The sequence below is a fragment of the Lagopus muta genome, chromosome 11, assembly GCF_023343835.1.
Source record: "Lagopus muta isolate bLagMut1 chromosome 11, bLagMut1 primary, whole genome shotgun sequence".
Lineage (NCBI taxonomy): Eukaryota > Metazoa > Chordata > Aves > Galliformes > Phasianidae > Lagopus > Lagopus muta.
The window spans coordinates 18276371-18300783 of record NC_064443.1 but is presented as its reverse complement, the minus strand read 5'-3'; the positions used below and the strand labels follow the sequence as shown (position 1 = coordinate 18300783).

The window sequence follows — 24413 nt, the reverse complement described above, 5'->3', positions numbered from 1 at the left end:
ATGAGATGGTAAACTGTGAGGGGAAGCTTGAAGCCTTGGCCTGGCAGTTGTGCAGTGTTGCTGTTACAGACTACTCACCCCAATGACGTTGTCTGAAATACGGGAACAATGAAGAGCAATCTCACTTTCAAAGTCTTGCTGGTGACCTTTAAATTAGGGCTGGGAGTCTCATCATGAACTGCAGCTGCAGGATACGTGACTTACTTGTTTTCCTTCTCCTCTGAAAGGTTGTTTTGGATGAAATTACCACTTATTACAGAAAGGTCAAATGCGTATAACCACATCTCAAGTAAGCAGGCAGTGACCTTGTTTCTCTCGGTACACTGCTCACAATTCCATAATTGTGTGCTTTTTTCTAAAGACCACGCTGTTGTTGTTCGTTTATAGCATGTTGCAAATACACACATTTTATGGGCTGGCTCTGAAATTATTTCTGTTCACTCAAATGGAACAATGGTAAATTACACCGGAGCGGGGCTTGGTGCTTTGTAAGAGTTGTTCTCAAATTGATCTCTGTCCTGTCTCCCTTGAAAATAATGCTTGAAGACTGTTTGCAGCGTGTTGCTCTGCATGTGCTGTTGTGCCCACTGAGGTGTCGGTGTGTGCTGCACAGTGACTGAGGCTGCGCTGTGCATTGCAGTTGGTACGGTGTGTTTGTGGTTGTGGAACTGATGGATCGCAGTTGTAGGAGCTTGTGATGTTGGATTTCAGACTAAGCTCTGTTATAACTTAGGAACTTGGGCTTGGACTAGATTTAGTTTGATACCAGAGGGCGGATGGCGATAGGACGAGGGGAATGGTTTTAAACTGAGACAGGGGAGGTTTAGGTTGGATCTTAGGAGGAAGTTTTTCCCCCAGAGGGTGGTGAGGCACTGGCACAGGTTGCCCAAGGAGGCTATGGATGCCCCATCCCTAGAGGCACTCAAGGCCAGGCTGGATGTGGCTCTGGGCAGCCTGGGCTGCTGGTTGATGACCTGCACACTGCAGGGGTTGGAGCTGGATGAGCACTGTGCTCCTTTGCAACCCAGGCCATTCTGTGATTCTACCTAAAGAACTTCTTTTCCCCAAGGTTTCTATAGATATTTCAAAACCAAACTGTGTTGCACAGAAGGTTCTCCTGCGAGGTGTCCCGCCTGTCTTTGGGAGGAATTGAGCCTTGCAGGAGCTGAGCTGCTGTCCTTTGCAGCTGGAGGGGGTGGGTGATGGTAGGGCTGTGTTATGCTCAGTACTGGGTTGGGCTGTTCCCTGTGAGCTGTCAGAACTTAACATCCTGATGACGCTTTCTGAGCTGCTAGTTGGAATATTTCAGTGCACCTTTAGATCCCTAAGGTGCTGTATTACACTGAGTGCAGACGCTGTACATCAGGAACTGCTGCTCACTATTTTCTGTGACCCCATCGTAATGCACAGGTGGCATTAGGCAGTGCTCCTGTCTCTGTGTGTCTTTGCTACGTAGCTTTAATTGCTGGTTTGGAGTTAACATGTTTGGGAGTCCTGCAGCTCCACGTGTGTTTTCTCCCCCAGCTCTGCCAACACGAGGATGGCATTTTGGTCATATGGAAGAAATCCTGAATGCAGGACAGTGGTAACAGGCCGCTCGTGTCAGACAGCCATAGGAACGAGTTGATGTTTTTGGTGGGAAGCAAAACATGGGAATTCAAGGCAGTTTCTACAGACGTTTGCCTAACGTAAAGTCCTCATCTTACGAGTCGGGGAGGTGCAGGGGCAGTCTGGGCTCTTCAACAGGGCTTCATCCCCTTTCGCTTTGGCTGGGAAAAGAAGCACGTGCCTATGTACTTCTATCGGCTCTTTCAGGTCCCTTCGGAGGGGTTCCCTTCTTATCCACCCGTGTGCCGGGAGGTGGCGGTGCGGCTCCGGCGCAGCCCCGCGGTGCTGCCGTGGGCGGCCGTCGGTGCGTCCCGGCGCCGGTGCTGCGTCGGCGCTGTGTGTGAAAGGCTTCAGCCCAAGCTGCGAATCGCTTCTTTAAGAGTGCTGCTTCTACAGCAAGTATCTGCGGGGAAGCAAGTGGTACAGATGGGTGCTAAAATCTGAGGCTGCTGCCGTTGTCTGAACAGAATTGATAGCCGTGTAGAAAGTAAACTTAACTCGGGTGTCCTTCGTGGCACTGCTGCCACAGTTGCGGCTGCAGTTGTGATCTCAGGGTGGCTGATGTGGAAGGCACAAATTGGTTCTTGGCCAAGAGGCAGTGGGACCAAAGTCCAGAGAGGGCTGGGGCTGAGCCTTCAGCTGTGTGTGTCAGCTCAGTGGAGCTTCCAAGTGATGTCATTTCAGTTTTGGAAACCACACATCAGGACGTCTTGAAGCACGTCACAAAAGCAGCAAAGCACTGCAGAAGAGGCACGGGACACAGGTGACTCTGCAGGGCTGGCCCAGCAGGGCACGGCCAGGTGCCTCTGCCAGGTCCTTCCCATGGTTCTGAGCACACTGAAGCCTGCTGCCGGGCTTCTCCCCTCCCCAGGGCTCTGAAGCAATCCTGTTTTTCCCCTCTGTGTTCAAGCCAAAGGCAGGAGAAAGCGGTGGGAACCCTTCCATTGACACCGACAGGCTTTTGGTTCAGCCTGTTGTTGCAGAGGAGGGAACATAATCTTCAGTATTAAGCATCTTTGTAATTCACGTTGTGTTCCGGGGCTTTTAGATCAAATATTGACTAAATTCTTCTTTCTTCTTAGAACTGTGCCTTGTGCCAAGGAGCATGCTGGAGCTGCTGTGCATTGTCACGTGGAAACTCATGTACAATGGCCAATCTGTGTTCCCACTTCGTCTAAATAAATGGTTGCTTAGCATCCAGAATCATCCTGCTTGGGATTATCTCCCCATATGCCAGTGTTGCAGCACTGAATGATGTGGATGTGCAGGGAGAGCAGAGCCTTTTGTTGTTAATGGCTGTACGGGGGTAGCTGCGATGATTTTGTTTTTGTAATAGTTGGCCAATTTCTGGAGACTTGCCCAAAAAACTCTCGGTTTGCTCCAGAGATTTTTAGCTCGTGTGTTCACAGACCTGTGGTCACAGGGTGCCAACAAATAAAGTGGATTTTTATCAGCATCACAAAACTGCTTCGATAGCAGAGTGTTGGGAAACTTTTAAGATGAAGGAAAAATCTTTCTTATTGATAAGAGGACTGAATGCAATTACCAAGGCTCTGTTTGTTCTGTCAGCATGCTGTGAAAGTTCTTATTTTTTTGGACCTCGCTGGTTAGTCAGAAAAGTACTTTGCATGTTCTGTACATCCACGTGTCGTCTTGTGGTGCATCTCACTGTGCCAAACTCTGTTCTGCAAAGCGTGATTTGCTCACAGCAGTGAAATGAGCTTTGTGTCTTTGCCACATCTCCTTGTTCAGAGGGCTTGCAGCATATCCTTCTTTTCCATGCACACTCACAACGTTCTCTATGCCCCATAGGGTTTTGCCTGTCTCATTTCAGAACTTGTTGCTGCTGGCAGCAGTAAGGGACAAAACTCACTTGACCCACTTAGGGCACAAAACCTGCAGAGCGTGCGCTGGCTGAGGCCCTCCTTGCTGCGTTCTGTGCTTTGATTCCTGCCTTTGTCCTCCCATCTGTTCATCTCTCCTGCAGCTCTCTGCACCAAGGCCTGCTTGCAGGCTGCTGACGGCTGCTCCTGCTGTGCACGCTGCTTTAGGGTCCCCAGTCCTTTGGGGGCACTGTGGGCCTCCATGCCAGTGTCAGTGCTCAGTAATGCTGGTTTCTGTAGGGTGACAGGATTACCTGCTGTAACAGATCAGAATCGGAGTGCCAGTTTCCTCTAGGTAAGTTCATTCCAAGCTGTAAAAGCAGAGTACTGCTTGTGTTGCTCAGAGGCAGCCCGTTCTGCACTCACGGTGTTTGCAGTTGCTGAAATGATTGATAAGAAAACTCTTCAAAGAAACCGTTAAGGTTTGGTGCTTTAAAAACGAACCCAGACTTGAGGGGGAAAAGCACAACCATAGCATCGAGTTCCTTTGTGATAAGGTCTGTGAGATTTTGTCTCAAATAACGAGTGGGATGTGAATACATCAGTTCAAAGAAACGTGCAAATCTCTTCTGACAAACGTTGCTGTCAGGAGGCACTCGCTGCGTCTGCAGGCATTGCTCTGCCAGAGGTGACCCCAACTCTGCTTCCAGGTATCATGTTTTACCTCCGGCTGAAACCGTGATGGGGGAAATAGGTTTTCTGCATGGTCTGTCCTGGGAAATTGTCACTAACCAATCTGGAGTAACAGTGGGTTGTCAGCAGTTGGAGTGCCCTCAGGAGCATGCCTGGAGGTAAGGAGGGCACTTCTCAGTAGGATTCTGTGTGAAAGGGAAATAATTTCTCTACATAAAATAAAGGAAGATAAAAGATTTTAACTCTGGGATTAAATCTGGTGCGCGTCGGTTTGGGTTAGTGAAAATAAATGAAGTTTTTAATGATTTCATTTCAGATAAGCTGTTGTTTATGGAAGCGGAGGGGCGAGGATCCCCTGCATGGCTCTGCTCTGTGTGTGTGCTGCTGGGATTTCCTGCGTACTGCCTCGGCTGCAAGAAATGTGTGACACCAGGCACTGGGGCTGAGGCAGAAATCCAGCATGGATAGTGGGGAATTGATGATGTGACCCAAGGGTGAAGCTCTGGCCCATTGAGAATTCACAGTGTTTGTGTTCTGCGTGGCGTGTAGAGATTCCTCAAAGGCATCTTGAGCAGAATGCTATCAACACGGGCTGCGGATACGTTCCTGTTCTAAGGAATACTGTACCAGCCAGATAAGTTGTCAATACAATTTTATCTCTGCATTTCTGTGTGCAGTTCCTATCACCCTGCTGCTATCTGATGGCGAGCTCTCGCTGTTTGCATTCATACCCAGTTTGCTGTGGAAGGCAAATGTGGTGGGATCCTGGCTGCTACATAACCTGGGCAGTGTCTTTTCTGAGAGCAGTGGGTTTGCCTGGGGTATCCATGTTCACTTCCTGTGTCTCCAGTTACCCTGTTGACAGAAGGCAGAACTGGTCTGCTTCACCACGAATAGCAGCAGAAAGCTGGGAATAAGGGCAAAACCTGGGCTCAGAGGTGTCCTCTTGGAATAAATTCCTTCCTATTGTCCTTCTTGGTACGAGTTTCATTTAACTGCTTGAAAAGGAGCTTGGATATTGCTCAGCCCAGGTAAAAATAGCCCCATTCTGTCATACTCCCTATTCTAATAAACCTTGTGCTAAGCGTGTGTGTTTCGTGGCATAGCAGAGGTGACCTAAGAGACTTGTGGGGAATAATTCATCTTCCGCAATAATGAGTTTTCTCTTACCCTCTTTGCTGTGTTCCATCTGCCTCAGGTTTTTGCTAAGTTAAAAATGAAAGATGTTACAGATCAGGCTTGAAGTTCTGCTTGTTCTGAAGGATGGCTGCCCGCTGCATGGCCAGACATGAGCGCTTTCCTTTCTCTCCAAGGAGATCCAGGAACCCATTGGCTGATCTAATTAGAGGTGTACAGATGTAAACGTGGGCTTCTGCCTGTGATCTGTGGTGTTGGATGTGCTGAAGACCAATACAGGACACAAACTTTGTAATTCTTTGCATTAGTGGAGATATTCCTCTTCCCAGCTTTGCTGTAGAGAAATAATGTGTTCTTTCTTACAAAAGAAACTATGAAGGAAAAATTTTGCTGATCAAATATAAAGATCAGTGCAAATTTTATTCCAAGTTGTCACCTAGTAGCTGCTTTCTGCAGTCTGCCAAGGAGCAATGTGCTTTCCTTGTTAGAAGGGTGATCTGCAGGAACTTCACCCCGCGTGTCCTTAGAGTCACATACCTGAACTCCTCTGCAAGAAGAGGGAAAAAACCATTTGCCTTCTCCTTCCTCCTCCTTTAGTAATGTGTTGCTCGTACAGGGAGGCACGCAGGTGGCTGCGTGGTGTGTGCTTCCTTACTCTTAGCCACAATGATTTCCTACCAGAAAAAAAGATTTTTTCAGTCTGTTTGTCAAAATGATCTCCAGAGCTCTCCTCCGTTTTGCTGAGGGTTCCTCCCAAGCCGCAGAGCAGGATGCGGCCGTACTTTACACAGGAATGGAAAGCTCAGCTCCAGGCTGGATGTGGCTCTGGGCAGCCTGGGCTGCTGGTTGGCAACCTGCACACAGCAGGGCTTGGAACTGGCTGAGCACTGTGCTCCTTCTCAACCCAGGCCATGCTGTGATTCTGTGACTTTTAGAACAAGTTTGTCATGGTACTCGGTGACATGTTGTTTTCAGAGCAGCGTTACGTTGTGGTTTGGAGCCCTTCTGCTTCTTCCAGCAGTTTTGTCTGTGTTGCTGGACGGGTCGGTGTGGGCAGTTTTAACCTACAAAAAGATGGCTCAGATTTGCATTTCTAGAGTGCCATGCTTTCAGAACGCTGGGTGTGCTGCAAAGCGGTGCTATTGATGATTAGAGAAGAGAGATAATAATCTTGAAACATCCAGCCATAAATATAATTGAAAATAAAACCTCAGCGTGTGGATTTAGCGGAGAGGATTTTTGTTTAGTCTAGTGACTCCATTAGTTTAAAGACCATTTCCACGTAGCCAGCAAACATTATGCCCCCAGAGCAGATGTAGAGTTTGGAGTCCTGCTGAGGTGAATCGTCTCTTCAGAGCTTGAGTTTGAAGGCAACATAAAGAAGGAAACAGCTGGAGAAAGCTGAGTGAGGCTTTTGGGGGTCAGCTTCCTACAGATTATTCTCCTAATTGCTACAGCTGAGCTCACAAGAAGAAAGGCTGAGCCGGGGGAGGTGTATGGCTGAAAAATACGGCCTTTCTGCTGGCTGATTGTCGGCGTTCTGCTTCTTGTGCTGTTAGGGCTGAGTCTTTGCTTCTGAATTTTAGCAAGCTCAGATGTTTAACAAATAAAAACATCCTTAATCGCAGCCTCTCACAATGTTTCAGTGTCTCAAGGTATATGCTGTTCTAACTGCTGCTGGCTAAGAGGAAAATGTGAAAACCAAAACCCAGCCTACGTGAGAGCTGGTGAAGATTTACCCACTTCCACCTCTTTCAGTGTGATTGGGCAGCAGGTTGGGATGTTTTTCTTGTGTCTTTTCCCCCCTCAAGTGGGCCAGTTTGAGTTTGTGTCATTGGTGCTCTGTGCCCATAACTCTGGGAGGGAAGGCAGAGCTATCAGATCTGGTTTGTGATCCCTTTGCACTTAGTAAAGGCTGCAGACTGCCCAGCTGTTCTTGTTACAGGACTAAAAGCAGTGCATAACGGCACATAACAGCAGTTCTCCGGGCTGAAGCCAGCCTGATTTGGTACTATTGCTCTGGGTCCTGGTACAAACCTTCCTGCTCTAGGTTCAGCTCTCTTTTGTAGGTTATTGCTTCCTTGGATTCAAAGTCTTCCTCCATGCTTTAATTACATTCCAGCCAGCTTTACTGTGGGAAAGTACACTCGTCCTAGGTACAGGTTCTGTGAGTTTAGACACCCCCCCTCACTAGATTGATGTATGTGGTAGCAAATACTGGGGGGCAAAATGCATGCAAGTGCTACCAGTGTTATCATGCTGCCTCAGCTGTGGCACAGCCCTTTGTATGGGTGCAGAGTTGTCTCTGTCGAAGCAACTCAGTGAGTTTAGGACTGCAGGATTCCCCAGCTGTGATCCTGCCTGTGGGACGTGGAGCTGCCAGAGCTGTGTATGTGCACAGGAATGCTGCCAGGGGAGAGACGGCTGGGTGCTGGCCTCATCTGTGGAGTTGGGGTTGAAATCCTCTTCTCATTGCTTGGAGGGGAGCTGAAGCCATCTTGTGTGCCTCATAGGAAGCCTGAGTCCTGGGCTGTAAGGATTGTGGAAGTTGGGATTCTTCAATTGATTCCAAACAATCTGTTTTGCGCCTGCCTACTTGAGTCTGTCATTGGAGGAATGGTGAAGTTTCCCATCATCATCCACCTCCTACTCATCCATATTTGCAAGGCCTGGCCTGTCCCAAGCACAGCTCTCAAGGACGATGTCGCTGTGGTGGGGCTGAGTGCATCTCCTGGCTGCCCAACCCACTCCTGCACCGTGTGCTGAGCTGCTGCCAGCTGGGTTTGGGAAGGTACAGAGCACAGAATGCTTGCACAGAGTGATTGTTTTGGTGATCGTACTTTCATTGAACTCAAGAAAATGGGTGTACAGTTGAAATAAGCGCGAGTGATGGTTGGCTTTGTTCTTTGAGATGGATGAGCTCAGCCCGTGTGCTCTCGGAGCGGTTTCAGCCAGCTGCCACCAATAAATCCTGCCTCCTGAAGAGGCACTTCAGTGAAGATTTAATACAGACTTCTGGAAATGGTTATTGCACTCAGATGCAGAGAAAGCTGAGAGCTATACGAAAAAAAAAAAAAAAGCCAAAAAACCCCACAGTTATAAATCTGAGCACGCTCCTTTTTATTTTATTTTTCCTGCTTGCTCTTAAATCATGAGATGATGTAGATGACTTCAAGCTATTGTAGGGTAAGACGCAACCTAAAGAAGGGGTAGCATTTTGGGAAGCTTTGAGCATCAGCTGCTCCTCTTCCTGTGGCTTACTAAAACCATCATGCTGGGGTGGCCTGAAGAGCAGGATCCCTTTGTTCCCTTCCCACTGCAGCAGCTGTTGCAACACAAAGCCCTGCTAGAAGCAGATCCCAGTGTGGCTGTTTGTTTGTTTGTTCCTAATGGTTTTCTTTCCTGCTTGTTTTTAAAGGCTACTGTAGCTGTAGTCTCTTCCAGGGATTAAGTCCTGTTGTATACATGAGGTTAGGATTTGGGAGCATATGTGGATCCACAGGGTGTGAGCTGTGATGTGGAAAAGCTGTTACACTGGGGATTGCTCCTGAGGAAGGGAGAGCTCCTGGCCCTCATCCCACTAAATCTGTGCCCGAGACTTGTTAGCACAGTTACGTACTCATAAAAGCAAACTGATGTATTTTCATGTTGAGAACATTTAGCATGCCTTCTGGCATCGTACTTGTGGTGCTGCTCTCTGATCATTCAGCTGCTTTCACTCTGCCTGCCCGTCCCAGGTCAGACCAGAGGGAAACCCAGCTGCCTCCCTGCACAGTGCCCATGTGGGGTTGGCTTTGCAGGGCTGAGATCCTGCTGGTGGTAAATGGTCAGGAGGTCTTGAAGGCCGCACGCAGCCTGATTGCATCGGTGCTGTTTTGTAGATGTTGGATCACTGGTGGCTTCAGTGTGCCCACAAAGAATTGCTCTTGTATCCCTGTCCTTCCCTGCTGCTTCCATTGCATTTGTAGTGTCGTATTCTGCAGTTAGATGATGAGTGTCTAACTGTTTTGTGTTAATGCTTGGGTTCAATTCATTTAAAAAACTGATAAGAAACAGTATTTCACGTCTCGAAATAGTGGAGGTACTCAAAGAGCCTTTTGTGTTCAGAACAGACCTAACAGCCGTGTCTAGCTGGGAGAATGCTTGAATAACTACGACTTTTAAAAATGTCTGTGCTGCATGCACCAGTGTTCAGTGGTCACAGCGTTACACATCAGGATAGACCACGTGGAACATGAACCAGGGGAGGATGACAGAGGTTATATTTGCTGTTGCAGAGACTCAAAGCACTCTGTGCCATTAGGCAAAGCTCCTGCAGCGTATGCAGCCATGGTGCTCTCTGCCAGGTTGGAAGGTGGGAGTTCAGCTTTGGAGCTGGGGCTGTGGCTCGAAAGAGGTGGGTGGCAGAAGGTGTCCGCAGTGGTGGTGGATGCACTGTTTTGGGAAGTCCCTGACATTCAGTCCTATGGGTTGTTCAGCAGCATGCTGTTCCTGGGAGTGCCTTTGGATCTTAGCAGCTCTTCACCACTGGCTTTTAGATAATCAAACTATGTTGGGTAGGTGGAGTCCTGATAGCAGCTTTCGTTGCCTTCAGTGAACTGGAGAAGCACCCCAAGAAGTGGAGGTTGCAGAGGAATGGTGGGTGCTGGCTCCCCATGCTCAGCCTTGTGACCAGTTCTCCAGCAGACGTGTTGGTGGTCAGGCCCAGCCCAGCCCATATTGGGGCACTTTGGCTGTCGCTGCTCTGAGGATGCTGTGATGGATCCATGGCCCATCAGCAGTGTCTCCCCGCCTGCGCCCGATGTTGGGTGGGCTGTGGCCACAGGTGCAAATCCTTGCCTCAAAAGAATGGCCAGGTTTCTTGTAACGTTTGTCTGGGGAGCCTGAGGTGATAGATACCATTTTCTCCCTCCTTTGGCCTTTTTTTGTAGCCATGCTGGGTGCTGGTCCCTATTCACCAGCCTTCATGGTGCATTTGCTTCATATCTTTGGGATTGAATTGTACAAATAGTTTAGTCAGCACTGAGAGTCCTGAATGCACGTCGTTAATTTCTTCCAGTGTGGGATTTGCGCTCAATTCTTTATTTTCCCATATATCCAATAAATATTCAAAGCACTGGGCTAAAGAGTATTCTGCAGAACGAACCTCTCAATCTTTTTCTACTGGAGTTGTTCTACTTAATAGGAAAAACATGCGCTTTAAGAGCAAAGTGATAGGAAAAAATAACTACAGTGGATGGTGGGGAGGACTCCTGGGATGGACAAAGTGAGACAAAGATATTCTGGATTCTGTCTCTCCTGAATATTTATTTATGCAAAAAAAGGACAGGTTCAATAGGAGATGCAGCCCAAGGTCTTCCTCTGAAGTGCTCTGGAGATGATCTTGGAAGAAGTGTCAGCTTCCAATGACAGCCAGCTGTGATCTCGGCCAGCAGAAGCACCAGGTCCTGCAGTGGGCACCATCCATCCTCATGCTGTAGGAATGCAGGAGGGCCCACACGTTTTGGGAGGTGGCAGAGCTGCGTGCTGAGCTGGTGGGACGTTGCTGGTGGGGCTCCATGTCCTGTGGGGCTGCGGAGCTGAGGCCTGGGTGCTCGGACCCCAGCGAGGTGAGGGCAGCAGCCAGGGCTCCTGAGGGGCTGCCACGAGCTCACTGAGGGTGACTGGTGCTGGGGTGGGTGATCACATCACATGTGAGGAACGAGGTGCTCTGATGCCATGTTTTCCTGTTGCTTTATCCCAGACTTCGCTCAGATGAGCCTTTAACTATTCCTGGTTCATCTGAATCCCTAAATCTCCCGTTTAGCTCCAGCCTTTGGTGGGGGAATTGAGAAGAGTTTTATCACTCGTTTATGTAAGCTTTTGTCACCGAATAGTTAGATTTATGCAATGTAGTTAAGCCAGATGTAGGGGATGCTGTTAACTCGGAGAGAATGACCCAGGGGATGGAAGGAAACTTCAGCTGAAGAAACATTTTATTTCAGGCTTGGATGAGCGTTATACCAAACAGAGTCATGCACCCCTAAGAGGGTAAAGAATTACAGCAGTGCCTTTCTGGCTGTAGCATTAATGATGTTGCTCGAGTGTGTTTTAAATTCTCTGTCTGTAATTGGCCGGAAGTTGTCTGCAAACATCAGGTTGCTGCCTTCTGACCCCTCAGGCTGTATGGAGGAAGGTGTGAGGAGCTTGTGCCCTTCAGCAGGAGGTCCTGATGTTGTTGTCTGGTTTATCTGAGCTTCTCCTGTGCTCTTGCAGCCAACCCAAGGGGCTCACTCCTGCTTTGCAAGAGTGCAGCAGTGTCCAGGGGGAGCACAACCAGTGCCATGGTCTTAGGGGAAGCTGGGATGGAGCAGGGCAGTGTCCTCAGCTGGGTGATGGTGGTGGTGGGAGCACCAGCAGTGAGGGGCAGAAGCTGGGATTATTTTAAAAAATCTATCCAGGAAGGAGCTTTCTTGGGGAGCAGGGAGACAAATGTGCTCCTTTGTTACAGCCCACGTGGAAGCTCAGTAGGTAGATGTGTGAGTGAAATGCAATGAAGGATCACAGCATAAGCAAGAATGCTTTGGTGTATGGCATTGCTCCTGTTTGAGAAAATACTGGGGATGTTTGCAGAAATCAGGTGTTCTGTGGCTTTCTGTTCTTCACCAGTAGTCGGCTTTGCATCTCAGGCTGAAAGGGACACAGGCCTGAATTCCCAAGCCTAGAGGATGCTCTTACTTGGGATAAATCTCAGAAGTTTGTCTCTTTCTGGTAGGCAGCTCTGTGAGCGTCGATGTTAATCTTTTCTGCCTGGATCCAGATGGCATTTCATGTAGCTTTATGTACCAGTGGGTGAGCAACCTCTGGTGCTACGTGGGCTGCTCACGTGGATGCTGGTTCTTGGCATGGTTTTTCCTCTCTGTTCACTAAATCCTTTCATTGATTCTCCTTAAATCCAGCCTTAGGTGCACAGGCATTACTTTGAGTACAGTAAAAGAACCTAAGAGACAAAAACCTGTCTACCCTGATCTCTGTGGCTTTGCAGGTTTCAAGTGTTACAAGCATGCTAAGTCTGAATTAAATTATTGCATCTCATGCAATTGCCAGTTCAAGCAAGCATTGTATTTTACTTTTGCTCTGAAGAAAAGGGAAAGATAATTAGAGAGAGGAGTGTTTTTCTTTCTTTTTTCTCCTCAGGATTGAAATCAAACAGGATCTGTAGTGCTGGACATGCTATGGAGGAACTCTGCTATATATATATTCAAGACAGTTTAGAGTCAAATAGGGTAAATTAATGAATTGTATCAGAAGGAGCTATGGAATTCAAATCTGTGTGGAAAGATTATAATCTCGTGGCTGTGACAGAAGCTGCCCTCACAACACGCTGATAATGCCCGTGAAAAGCTAAGTGAGATTGAAAAGCTGCACAAGCAGAAAATTGACAGCAGTTCTGTCTGCGTTGGCTGGATGTGGGGCTGGCTGCAGGGAACTGGAGATTTTCTGTCTTGCAGACCTCTGTTTTTTGGAGCAAAGTAAATAACCTGAAAGGCTGGAGCAAGTCTGTGAATCCTGCACAGAGGTCAGCAATGCAGGTGGCTGCCGTGAGGATGGGTTGTTCAGATCAGCTGTCTGATAGAAGCAAGCAGTCCAACACAGGAAAGCTTTTAACTTCCACAGCCAAGTCCCTTTAAAAGGAGTTTTAAAGGAGCAGCTGAGAGTGTGGTGCTTCCAGGCAATGCAGCTTGGGAAGGACAAAAGCCATCAGGATTAACAGTGTGAGTGAGAGAGAACCATCCAGGTTATCTTCTGCACAAAAGAAGGAACCAGTCAGAATGTGTTCTGATTGATTGTAGAACCACAAGATATGCTAAAAAGGTTCTGATGAATTGACAGCCATAACATAACGCACTCTGAAAGCTAAGGCTGGCACTTGTCCTGTTTTTGTAGTTAGTGGGTAATCAGTAGTAGAGTAATAGCGATCCAAGTCATGGTTGAGAAAGTGATGTTGGAGAAGAGCTGGATGCAGTGAGTGCCTCAGGCTCTGCTGGTGGGAATCACCTGAGCTGCTGTCACAAATGGGGGTCAGCAGAGGATGGTTTGAAAAATGGGTCAGGTAAGAACATGGCAGGAGCAGATGGTGGAAAGCAGAACTTTGGTGGAAAAGGAACTTAAATGTGGACTGTTAACCACGACAACAATGTCTTTGAAATCAGTCTTGGTGTTTTGTTTGAGTTGAGGGAGGCTTCCAGTGGTCCAGCTGGTTAAGTTTTGGTCCCGTGTGGGTCAGTGCCTCTGAATCAGGTCAGGAAAAGGACTGAATAGTGCAGCAATAGTGTGATTGTGAGTGTGTTACTGCTCTACAGAACCTGCACAGAGAAGGTTCTCCAGGAACAACTGTGCAGCACTTCTTACAAGACTCACAGCTATGGGATTAATGGGTTGTAGTGGGATTAATGGGTTGTAGATTCCCCTTCTGTTCTCTGACCCGCTGTGCCACTTGTGTCTTCACAAGAAAATTGTGTGCAGGCAAGGTAATGTTAATTTGGAAGCATATTTTCCAAATTCAAAGGAATTTATAAAGTCTTTGTTCTCATGCATCTTCATTCACTGGCACAGGCTGCCCAAGGAGGCTGTGGATGCCCCATCCCTGCAGGCGTTCAAGGCCAGGCTGGATGTGGCTCTGGGCAGCCTGGGCTGCTGGTTGGTGACCTGCACACAGCAGGGGGTTGGGACTGGATGAGCACTGTGCTCCCTTTCAACCCAGGCCATTCTATGATTGTATAATCTTCTCTGGGAAGGAGGTGAATGCCTCCCACCGTTTGGGAAAATGAGCCCCTTCAAGTTTGCTTTGTGTGTACTCTTGTCCTGCTTTCATCAAATGTACTTGGTGCTGCAGGCAGCTGTGTGTGGTGTTCCCTACCTGCAGGGCTGTCTCCAGGAAGGTTTTCTTACACAAGCAGCAAGAGCAGCAGAAGCAGCCAGAGTACTGCAGGTACTTGCATTTCTGTCAAAAGGACCACAAAATTAGAGCCTTACTCCTGGGTATGGTTGTGATTTAAATGCTCACCAAAATGTTGTGCAGATATGGACATTTTTATTAAATTGTTGCAGTACAACACTGACAGGATGCAAGAGCAGCAGAGCCAGCAAATGAAGTGTGCAAAGCAGTGCAAAGCAGCAGAGAAAGCCCAGTTGCAGCTCGTTACACTGCTGCTAATGATTGGGTAACCACTGCAAAATCAATGACGTTGCCACCTTCTGCAGCCTTCTGCTGCTGGAAATGGGGCTGTTGGTGCTAACTGTATTAAAGTGTGAAAAACAATTATGAAGTTTCTACTTGGAATAAAAAACCTCATTTGGCATTGGAGGGTGAGCACCATGTAATGCAGCAAGCTGCAGCCTTGTTGGCAGCAGAACTGCATTCCTGTGAATAGGTGCACATCTCTGATTCAGGAGAGTGCTGTGGGAGGTGGGGAAAACAAACCAGGTGAGAGGCTTTCTCCTTCAGGGTGTGCTGGCACAGATATAATTGACGTGCCCTCGGGTTTCTAATAGCCTGAGCCTGCCAGTAAATAGCTGCTGTGAGGAATGGTTCATAATAATGGGCCAGCTGAAATATTTCCCAGTGCTCATACCCACTTTCTCATCCAGGAGAACAATCGGTAGCTAATCCTGCAGTGTTTCCTGACTTAATGGGCACCTGCCCTTAAGCAGCATCCTGTGCTGATAATTAAATCTGGAAGTAAGCAAACTTTATGTCAAATGATGGAGACTTAAACAATTGAAAAACAAAGGAATGGCCCTGAGTGACGTATGCTGTGTATAATCAGAATAGAGAAATCTATCATATTTTGTATTCTAGTTCCATCTTAAAATCATCTCCCTTGCTTGCCTAAGGCTAAACTTGAATATTGCTACTTCAGGGTGACACACCGATGATTCGATCTGAGCAGGAAAGAAATAAAAATGAGAGAAACTGGTGGTGCACGTTAGGAAGTTGACATGAAACCATATGACTAATTTCAGTTTTAAAATATTTATTTTCCTTCTCTTTTAACCTGACTTGAGCCTTCCTACACAAAGCTAAGTGAGGTTGTGACCTAGCACAGCATGGGTCCTATTTTAAGGTGGAAAAAGTCGTTAGCTGTGTCCTGTGGAGACCTTGTGTTGAGGAAGGCAGATGAGGAGCCTGCAGATGGGTTTGGCTGTGTGCTGCTCCCATCCTTGCTTCTTGGAGCACTGGGGCTGCTCAGTGGGGGCTCTGTGGGGCAGCCATGGCTCTGTGGGGTGGCTGGGGATGGGCTGGGATGCAGCTGAAAGAAAGCATTTGTTACAAAACTTGCATGAAGGACAAGGTTCTCATGGCGCAAGCTTGAAGAGAAAGCAGGTGCCCCAATCTGTTGAATCGTCTGGCTATCGCTGCCTCCTGTTGTGTTGTGGAAGGAATTGAGAGTAAAATGCTGGCTTTGCTGACTCATCTTGGGAAGCCTTTCAGCTATTTTGATTTCCTTGCAGCAGTTGAGCATCCTGTGTTGAAATATCATAAGGTGAGTTGATGCAGAATGCAGAGTGTCTGGGGATCCCAGGGGGGTGGGGAGGATGCTCACCTGCCTGGGGCCAGAGGAGCCCAGGGGGAGCAGAGCAGCATTCTGTTTTGAGGATGGTGTCCCAATGCAATGAATGGTTCTGTGCTGTTTTGGCAATCTTTGTCTGCTCATAAGCGTTACGAAGCTTTTGAGAATGTCTCATAGGAGTCGTTTCTGCAGATTTTTCTAGGTTAAGCTTTTATGTACGAACCTTACAATAGAAAAGTGTGCTTAAAGAAAACGTTCCAACGCTTTAAAGGTTTGCATCAAAGTACTGTTATTCACAAGCACATGAGATCGTGTTCGATAGGCTGAGTATTGCCAGCTTGAGAACATCACGCTGCTTCTCTCGTCTCAAGGAAGGGCTGTAAGGACACGCAAGGACCTTCTGTGTGCTGCTGGGCTGCCCCTGCAGAAACAGACCTGCTGGGAATGGAGATGGGCCCGGCCACGTTCTGTCAGGTGCTGTGCGGTGCTCCGCCACTGCTGAGGTTGAGTGGAGGTGAGAAGAACCCTAATGGAATTTTCTTGTGGCTCTCATGGCTTGCTCTCACAGCAGAGATTTCAAAGTGAATTTCATTAAGTATCTCTACTGGATACGTAGCAGTAAACATATAAAGCAATGCTGTTATTCTGAGCTGGAACTTGTCTTACTCTGTAGCTCTGGTAATGGCTCTGCTTCGTGCCAGACTTAATTTCAAACAGCAGAAACTTTCATTTCCAGAATTAAAACCCCAGAAGACACAGAAGTGTGGTGTCTGTTGATGTGCTGATTATTTCAAGGTCAGGCGAGCGATCGCTAATTGTGCCACTGTCACTGCGGTAATAATTCCATCTTGAAGTGAGATTTCTTCACATACCTCTCAGAGCAGAATCCAGAATCCAGTTGCTGATCCTCCAGAGCCCCTCATTCACTCTGCATGCAGGGCACTCATGCCTGAGCCATCCTGGTCCTGTAGGTCCATGCGCACAGAACTGGGCTGGGGACCCTGCTTCTTGTTGGCAGCTGTTGGGAACCACCACAGGAGTTGAACCATGGGATTTCAAATGAACCTGAAATTGAAAACCAGTTTTTGAAATAATATTGAGTTCAGCTCTTCGCACTTACTGCTAAGGAGAAAGTGCTCTTGGCGTGGTGTTGTTGAATTGTGACAAAATGCATGTTGAGGTGGGAAAACAACAAAATAGGGCTGAATTTATGTTGATTTGCTGCTTTTCACGTCAGTGGGAAACACTTCAATGTTAGCATTTATTCAAAAGGTTTTTGCCAAGACTTTGAGCCTCATACATTAATAAGAGGCTGTAACAAGGACATCAAGTTACACGATGTGTTTTTCATAAATGAAATCATTGGCTTCTTTAACTGAAACTTTAATATGTGCAATGTATAACTGCAGTGCCTTACAGGGATTTCTTAACAAGAGCATTTTGGAGCAGCCACTAAAAAGCAGCAATCAGTAATAACAATGAGGGCATTAGCACTCAGACCAGAGTAAAAGCATCATTAAAGTGTAAGTTCTAAGGTACCCTACTTAAAATTTCCCTCATTACATGTGCAATTAGGGAATAAACAATAAAGCAGTGATTATTTTCCTGTGATTTCTTATCCTGACTACCTTTTAAAAGTGTAATTAATGTGAAGTGGGATGAGCTGAAGTGTGGTGAGCAGCTCTCCTGTAGAGCAATGGATGGATGGATCACTTCTTGCACCTACCTGGCAGGGTCCTCTGCTCCTGGTGGTGGCAGAGCAACCTTTGTGCCTTTTGTTGTACCAGATAAGATGTTAATTAAGATAGTGCTCACCCGAGGGCTGATTTTAATATATATACACTGCTATTGGCGTATACATTTTGTAATCCATCATTCTGGCTCCATCTGGTTTATCTTAGGTATTGATTCGGCACAAACAGAAATTGGGGAGAAAATGCACTATGGCACCAGAATCGTTTCAGCAAGAATAAGTGGTATAAATGAGTGAAACGTGGTTCCTCTGTGCAGTAGGGTGTTTTGTTTGCCTGGAAGGGAATAATTAAACTTCAAGAAGGAAATACCTGGGTGGATTAACTTTTTCCTGAATGACAGTATTTGTAGAGGGGCGTTCAGGAGAAACACATCAGCATAGCAGTGCTCCTAGCAGTGAGCTGCCAGCAGGTATGGGAGAGAAAAGTCTTATTCTTTTTGCCTGTATTGTATTGCTGGGATTGACATCAGCTGGAGAAGATCTGGAATAGAAGAGGACAGGGATAACGGTAATTGTGCTGCATCTTGCAAGTGTTTTGGGAAGAAATCCACTTTGGAAGTAGTGCTTTAATGAAAAACTTTACCATAAACCCTGCAATATGAAAATTGATGGAAGTGTGGCCTCAAAAAAAACAATTTTTTTTTTTTTTTAAAGCATTACACTTTTAGTTTGCCCTGAGTTAGTGTAAGAGAACTGTTCTGTCATGGCCTGAGTTGATTGATCACCTGGTGCAGGGGGTGGCTGGCCCAGGAAGCACGGGGGCATGCAATTCACCTCTGCTTCCCACCTGACTGGGGGGGGGGCCCTTAATGAGCTCCCTGGGCTCACATAAAGGCTCACCCCTGGAAGGAGAAGGTCTGCTGGGTGAAGGCTGCTTCCTGAGAAGGAGCGTTCTGTTGCTAGAGGCCTGCTTGCCAGTCAGGTGAGTTAACCTTTTTCCTACATATGGTTATTGTTATTCCTAACAAACTTTGCCTGCTGTTGCAAAAAATGTATCAGAAGCAATTTCACTGCTTCCAAGGACCAACAGATGGCTAGGTATTTCATTAACTTTGAGATTGGGCCTTGCAGATCTCGCCTAACAGCCTTTTTCTCGTCTATAGGAAAAGGAGGTTTCAGAGCATTCAGCATCTCCCCTGTGAGACACCTGTATGTGGTACCCGAGCAGCAAGGTGCCCACGTCTGCCTGGAGCTGCCCTGTGCCTGCAGTGTGCTGCCTGCACTGCCATCACTTGGGTAGGTAATTTTGTAGTGATGGAGAAATGTGATTTCGTTGCAGATAACGGGACACGTTTATTTTTCCAACTAGTCATGTTTCTGTGAGATTTTTATCTGGTAATTGTGCTTGTCTGTGGTGTGCAGATTATTGCACCTGAGCCTGCTTAGCTCATGATGTCAGTCAGGATTGCTGTGCTAGGAGATGTGATTGACATGCTGGGTTCTTAGGGATCACCTTCAGCAAACCCAGCACCTGCAGCAGAGAAGTAGGGGCTGTGAAGCAGATACGAGTCTATGAGTGCAGTGTAACCATGGCACTGTGGGGATGTGGGGCAGCTGTGTGGCCAGGCTGCAGTGAGGCTCTGTGCTGTAGCTCTGTTTTAGGTACACAGCTGCATCTGAATCTCCACAGGGTAATGTGTTAAACCTCCTCCCTAACCTCTAAAGTGCAGAATGAGAACAGTGGAGAAGGAGCAAGCAATTAAAGGCAAGACAAAAATACCTACTTGTCACAGGGAGGGTTCAATACTTTGTTTCTCTGCTAAAGGGGAAAAAGAAAAAGAAAAAGAAAAAATAAAGAGGGATATAAGCTCAGGTAGTAACTTTAAATTAGCTTAACTTGCTGATACCTTAAGGCTGAGGATTAGTGAATTTAATTATGGGAGCCAGGAAACGCATTAAGATAGCATTAGGCCTTAAACTGAGCCCCACGAGGGAATGAAATTAAAGTTGGTTTGTGCTCCCTCTCTGTGCCATCCTGTCTGTGCAGTGCTGCAGCCCTCCCTGCTCTGCCAGCACTTTGTGTTGGCTGTTCTGTGCTTCTGGTGAGCATGTGAGCACCTGCAGCAGCCTTGCAAGGCACTGGGGTGCCTTATGTTGGGTGGATCTGATGCTTGTTGGGCACGGACAGGAGGTCAGCCATAGAGGCACCCAGTGGCCCAGACTCTGCCCGGGGTGCTGCCCTCCTTCGTGGACATTCCTCTGCTTTGCTGCAGCTCCAGCAGGGAGCATTGAGGCCTTTTGATGCCATGCAGGTGGCTGTTAGTCTGGTGCCACGTTAGTTCCTGCTTCGCTTTCACCTTCCTGCTCAACTGAGTCTATTATTCATCGCTCCTTTTTATACCTGAGCTTTGTGTTTGCTCTACGTTTTTTTTTCAGAGAGGCTTAAGATTAAACTGAAGGCCAGTTTTATGAGGAGTCCTCGTTTGTAGTCAGTTTGCTGATGAGTTCTATGGTATGGAGGAGTTATTTAGTGCTGACCTTTCTCGTGCTTGTTCTGGATGCGGACTCTTCTCCCATTCACTGCTGTGGAGCTGTACACCCCTCGCCTCCTGTTCTTAACATAGAAGCAATACCTTGCCAGGGAGTGTAAGATTGTGTTGAAAAAGGAAAACAATTCACTTGTCTCAGGTTATGTCATTCTTTTGGTTTTGGTTTGGTTTTTCTTTTTAGTATTCACTATATATCTTTCATCTGATAAAAATGCAGTAGCCTTTAAATAAAAAACCCCGCTGTTCTGATGTATTGTGTGCTCTGCTGCAATCCAAAGGAGCTGAGAATGTTAAACCTGCAAATACAGAAGAGTTTTGAGGGATAAAAGAGGTTTGAGTCCTTGAGCCCTCGAAAAGCCAAAGAGCATCAGAGAAGTGCACAGCTGTGTTTGTCACTGGGGTGCACACCTGAGGCTTATCACTGCCGTGTGAGGGTTGGCTCCACGCTGAGCACAACAGCAAGGTCCCATCCAGCTGAGCTGCTCTGCTCCACTGCTGGAGAATAATCGATGCACTCTGGCCATTTGGACTTCTCTAGGAAAGAAGCATAGATAACGAAACAAATGACTGTTATTTGTATCACAGTTGGATCAGCAGTGTCACACAGATGACTCTGGGTTCACGTATTTAATTATATTAAAATGTACAGAATAACAGACTGAAAACAAAAAAAATGCTGCTGCTTTCTGCAGTTTTATGGCTTTATCTGGTGTGTTTAGCAGCCCCATAATCCATGCTATAGTCTCGGCTGTATGTCAGTTGATATATTCCTTGTTTTATGGATCACTGGAAGATAATTCTGTTGTTTTCCATTGCACCTGTAGTAAATATATGTCAGGATTTTTCCGGTGCTGCATACTCCAGTTTCCAGCTGCTGTATTAATTTCTGTCAAGTACTTTGGCTTCATGCTTGTTCCAGAGATGGCCTGTTTTCATGCTGGGTTAAATCGTTAATCCAGATCCTATTTTTTCCAAACTAAAAGAAATTATTTGAAATGTGCATTCGAGAGTATTTTCCTCGTGTCTTTTCTATCCCTTCTAAAAGAAAAGAAGCAGCCCTCTTGCAGTGCCTCAGAGCTGATGCAGTGCGTTTGCTTTAAATGCACACATGTGCTTTGTAGCTTTTAAGGCTTGTGACAAAGCACAGCATTGAGCTGCAGAGCCGCAGCAGAGTCAGTCTGCAGAAGAGAGCTGTGCACTCCAATCCCAGCCCTGTATTTGATAAACCTGATATTTTTGGCTTGAGGTAAAAAGGCATTTGGGAATTTGAGATACTTCACCTTGATGATGTGCCAACGCATTGCCTGTATTGTGTAGCTCAGGTAGCTCATGGTTCTACCTGGAGCTCCTGAGCTGTATGCAGCAGCATGAACACCCTCACAGTGCTACACTGCTGTGTTTTAACATGCAAAAATCCTAGCAACACAGCTAATAGTTCACCTATTAGCTGCTGTGCTGTGCTGTGCAGGTGCCAGCCCTCCATCAGCAGTGGCACGCTCACATCCTGCTGAGTTCCTCTTGGGATCTTTCTCAGTCACGAATGTTGCTGTTGTGTTCTGTTTTGGATGGGTTGCTGTCTCGTTTTGTTGTTCTGTACATCTCTGACACAGCCAGGACGGCTGTTTCAGGACTTTATTTTCACTGCGTGTTTTGGAAGTCTGCTGGTTAAAAGCCTAGAAAATGAGGTTTATTTCAATGTCACGGAAATGCAGAGAAAATGGGAAGCTGTTTGAGATTCTCCTAATTGAGCTCTTTCCAATTCACTGAGAAGAAGTTGGTGCCAATTGCTCTATAAATAGTAATTCTGCTTAATAACAGCAGGTTTCTGATTGAACCTACAGGTACATTGCCTGTGACCATCGGTCCCACCCCCATTTTATCAGCCTGGGCACCTATCGGGATGCTATGGCAAGGCAGCCTGCAATGTGAGACGTGTTTTCTCCTGCTGTCTTGTAACCAGGGGCCTGAGGTCACGTGCAGCAGAGATTCACTGTCTGCCTACAGCAGTCCTTGTGCTGCTGTCCCCTTGCTGCACACTGCCAACCCATGCCAACATCCAGACAAGTGTGGGTGCCCATCCATGGAGGTGCCCAAAGCAGCCTGATCTGCTGGGAGCACCCAGCCCGTGGCAGGGCTTGGAACTCAGTGACCTTGAAAGTCCCTTCCAACCCAAGCCGTTCTGTGAACCCATGAGGAGCTGCTGGCACTCTGGGCTGTGCACTCTGTGCTCCCTGAGCTCCTGCAGCCCCAGGGGCAGAGCGCAGCCCGGCTGCAGGTGGTAATGCTGCAGTGCTGAGCCCAACAGCCACCGCCAAGAGGCCTTGCCAAGCGTGCTGACTTGTTTGTCTGTCTTCACATGGGGTCTGCATGCATACTAAGTAGCTCCTCCATGAAAAATCCTTGAATTCCAAAGCTGCTATTCACAGTAATTGCACTTTAAGAGGAAAGAAGGGCATTGCAGTTTTGTTCCTTACAGTGCTCTCTGCACAGTGTCTTCTATAACACCTAAATAAAGCTCAGGCACTTGCCTTGCTTTGTAGTCATGCTTTCCCCTGGTAATATATTTTTTTTGAGACATGAAAACATTATGACATTAAAGGCATCCTCAGTTTGCGCAGATTCTGTACACAAATGGAAGGGTGATCAGAGGCAGAAAAAGGTAACACTTTGAACGAGGGACTTTTCAGCTGCTTGGTGTCACCAGGGACAGCGGGACAGCTGCTTGGACTGGTGTGGAAAAGCTGATGCTGTGCCCCCTGCACCAACACCTGCACAGCACAGCCCATGTCCTTCCCCTGGATTGCAGGTCACTGATAATATACTGCTAAGCCTTTCTTGCTGTAGTTGAAGGTGGTTATTTATTGATCTGCTCTTGGCAGCTGGTAAAATGCCAGCTTTCAGCATTAGCTACTGGCCTCGTTTTATTTAAACCTTGTAAAATTTCATCATTTCTCTTCAGCAGCGAGAATGTGTAAATGTTTCTCCTGGAATAGTTTAGAATAAGGCTTTTGACCTTCTTCTGCTCTAAACCTTAACACTCTTACGGTTTCAAAAAGAATCATGACAAGTTCCCTCTGGTGCCTTTCCTGTGGCCTTCTGGAGTGGTGGCCAATCTGTAGCAGGGCTGTCTTGAAGGGAGCGTGGTGACATTGGGAGCAAAAATTAATAATTACTACCAGCTCAGACCAAATCTGTGGTTTTGAGATTTCTTTTTTTTTGTTGTTGTTTTGTGATTTATTTTTATTTTTGTAGTGGCAACAAAACATCCCTGTATGTCCTCAGACAGCAAAGTGTGAAGTCTGTTGTTTGGAATACCTGCGTGCTGATGGCTCTTGCAGTGCGAGAGAAGGTGCAGGAAAACATCTGGTTGGGGGTTGCTATTTTGACACAGGAGTGTTGGAGAGCACTGCTGGGTTTCTTTGTACTACCTGCAGAAATGGAGGCAGATGGGGCAAGAATTGCAGAGCCTATTAAAAATCAACCTTCCTGTGTTATTAATATTCTTTTCCACATGTAGATCTCTCTGTAGTGATAAAAGGAACATTTACAGACTGTTGTAATGAAATATCCTGACTGCTGTTACTATGAGTAGGCTCATTCTGTAAGTAGGCCATTCCATGATTCATTTATAAGGAGTTTCTTGAGTCAACTCCAGGAGCATCACTTGTGATGGACAGTGCGTTTACCCATTACTCTTTGAGAATATTCTGTGGACTGTTAAATTTGTTGTCATTCCAAGTCATCCATCTGTTCGGCATCTATTTTCCTAGTATTTGATCCACGTTACCTTTTTTACCTTTTTGGATCCATTCATAGGCTTGCAGAGTGTTCCAGCATAGCTGCACAGCGCTCCCAAGGAAGGCTGGGCACCCCAAGTGATACCCAGTGCAGGTCCTGCTGAGAGCTGAACTGGTGGGATGCACTCATCCACATCCCTGCTGTGAGATATGGTGCTAAATTCCATTTAATAATTGCCCTAATGAGCATTGGAGGTGAGTTGCAATTGCCATTCCAGTGTAATTCAGCTTCCACGCATGGCAGCTCCTAATAGAACAACAGGTTCTGTGCATCTTCTGTCTTGTGATGCTACACGTTTCTCTTGGTGAGGCTGATTGTCGATTTGATTTGGGTTTTGCTGCTGAGAAGTGCCATGCTTTGATAGCATGGAACAGCCTTCGGAGCAGATTGTGGAGTAGTTTTTTTTTCTGCTTTATTTTTATTTCAAGTTTGCTGGGCGTTTTGCTTGTCTCCAGATCCTGCAGTACTGCAGAAAAGGCACTGGGTCTCTGTGTACAAAACAGAGGCACCAGGCCTAACGCTGGCCTTTCCATTGCTCACACTTATGGTAAGAACCAGA

At 46.9% G+C, this 24413-nt stretch overlaps 1 long non-coding RNA gene across 2 annotated transcripts in view; it reads left to right on the top strand.

Moving 5' to 3' along the window:
* Positions 1–1004: 1004 nt before the first annotated feature.
* LOC125698896 (uncharacterized) overlaps positions 1005–24413 on the top strand; it is a 68567-nt gene continuing 45158 nt past the window's right edge. For both annotated transcript variants that reach the window (XR_007379363.1, XR_007379364.1), the window contains exons 1-2: positions 1005–18489; positions 18671–18803. This is a non-coding gene — a long non-coding RNA (uncharacterized LOC125698896). The remainder of the gene's footprint in view (positions 18490–18670; positions 18804–24413) is intronic.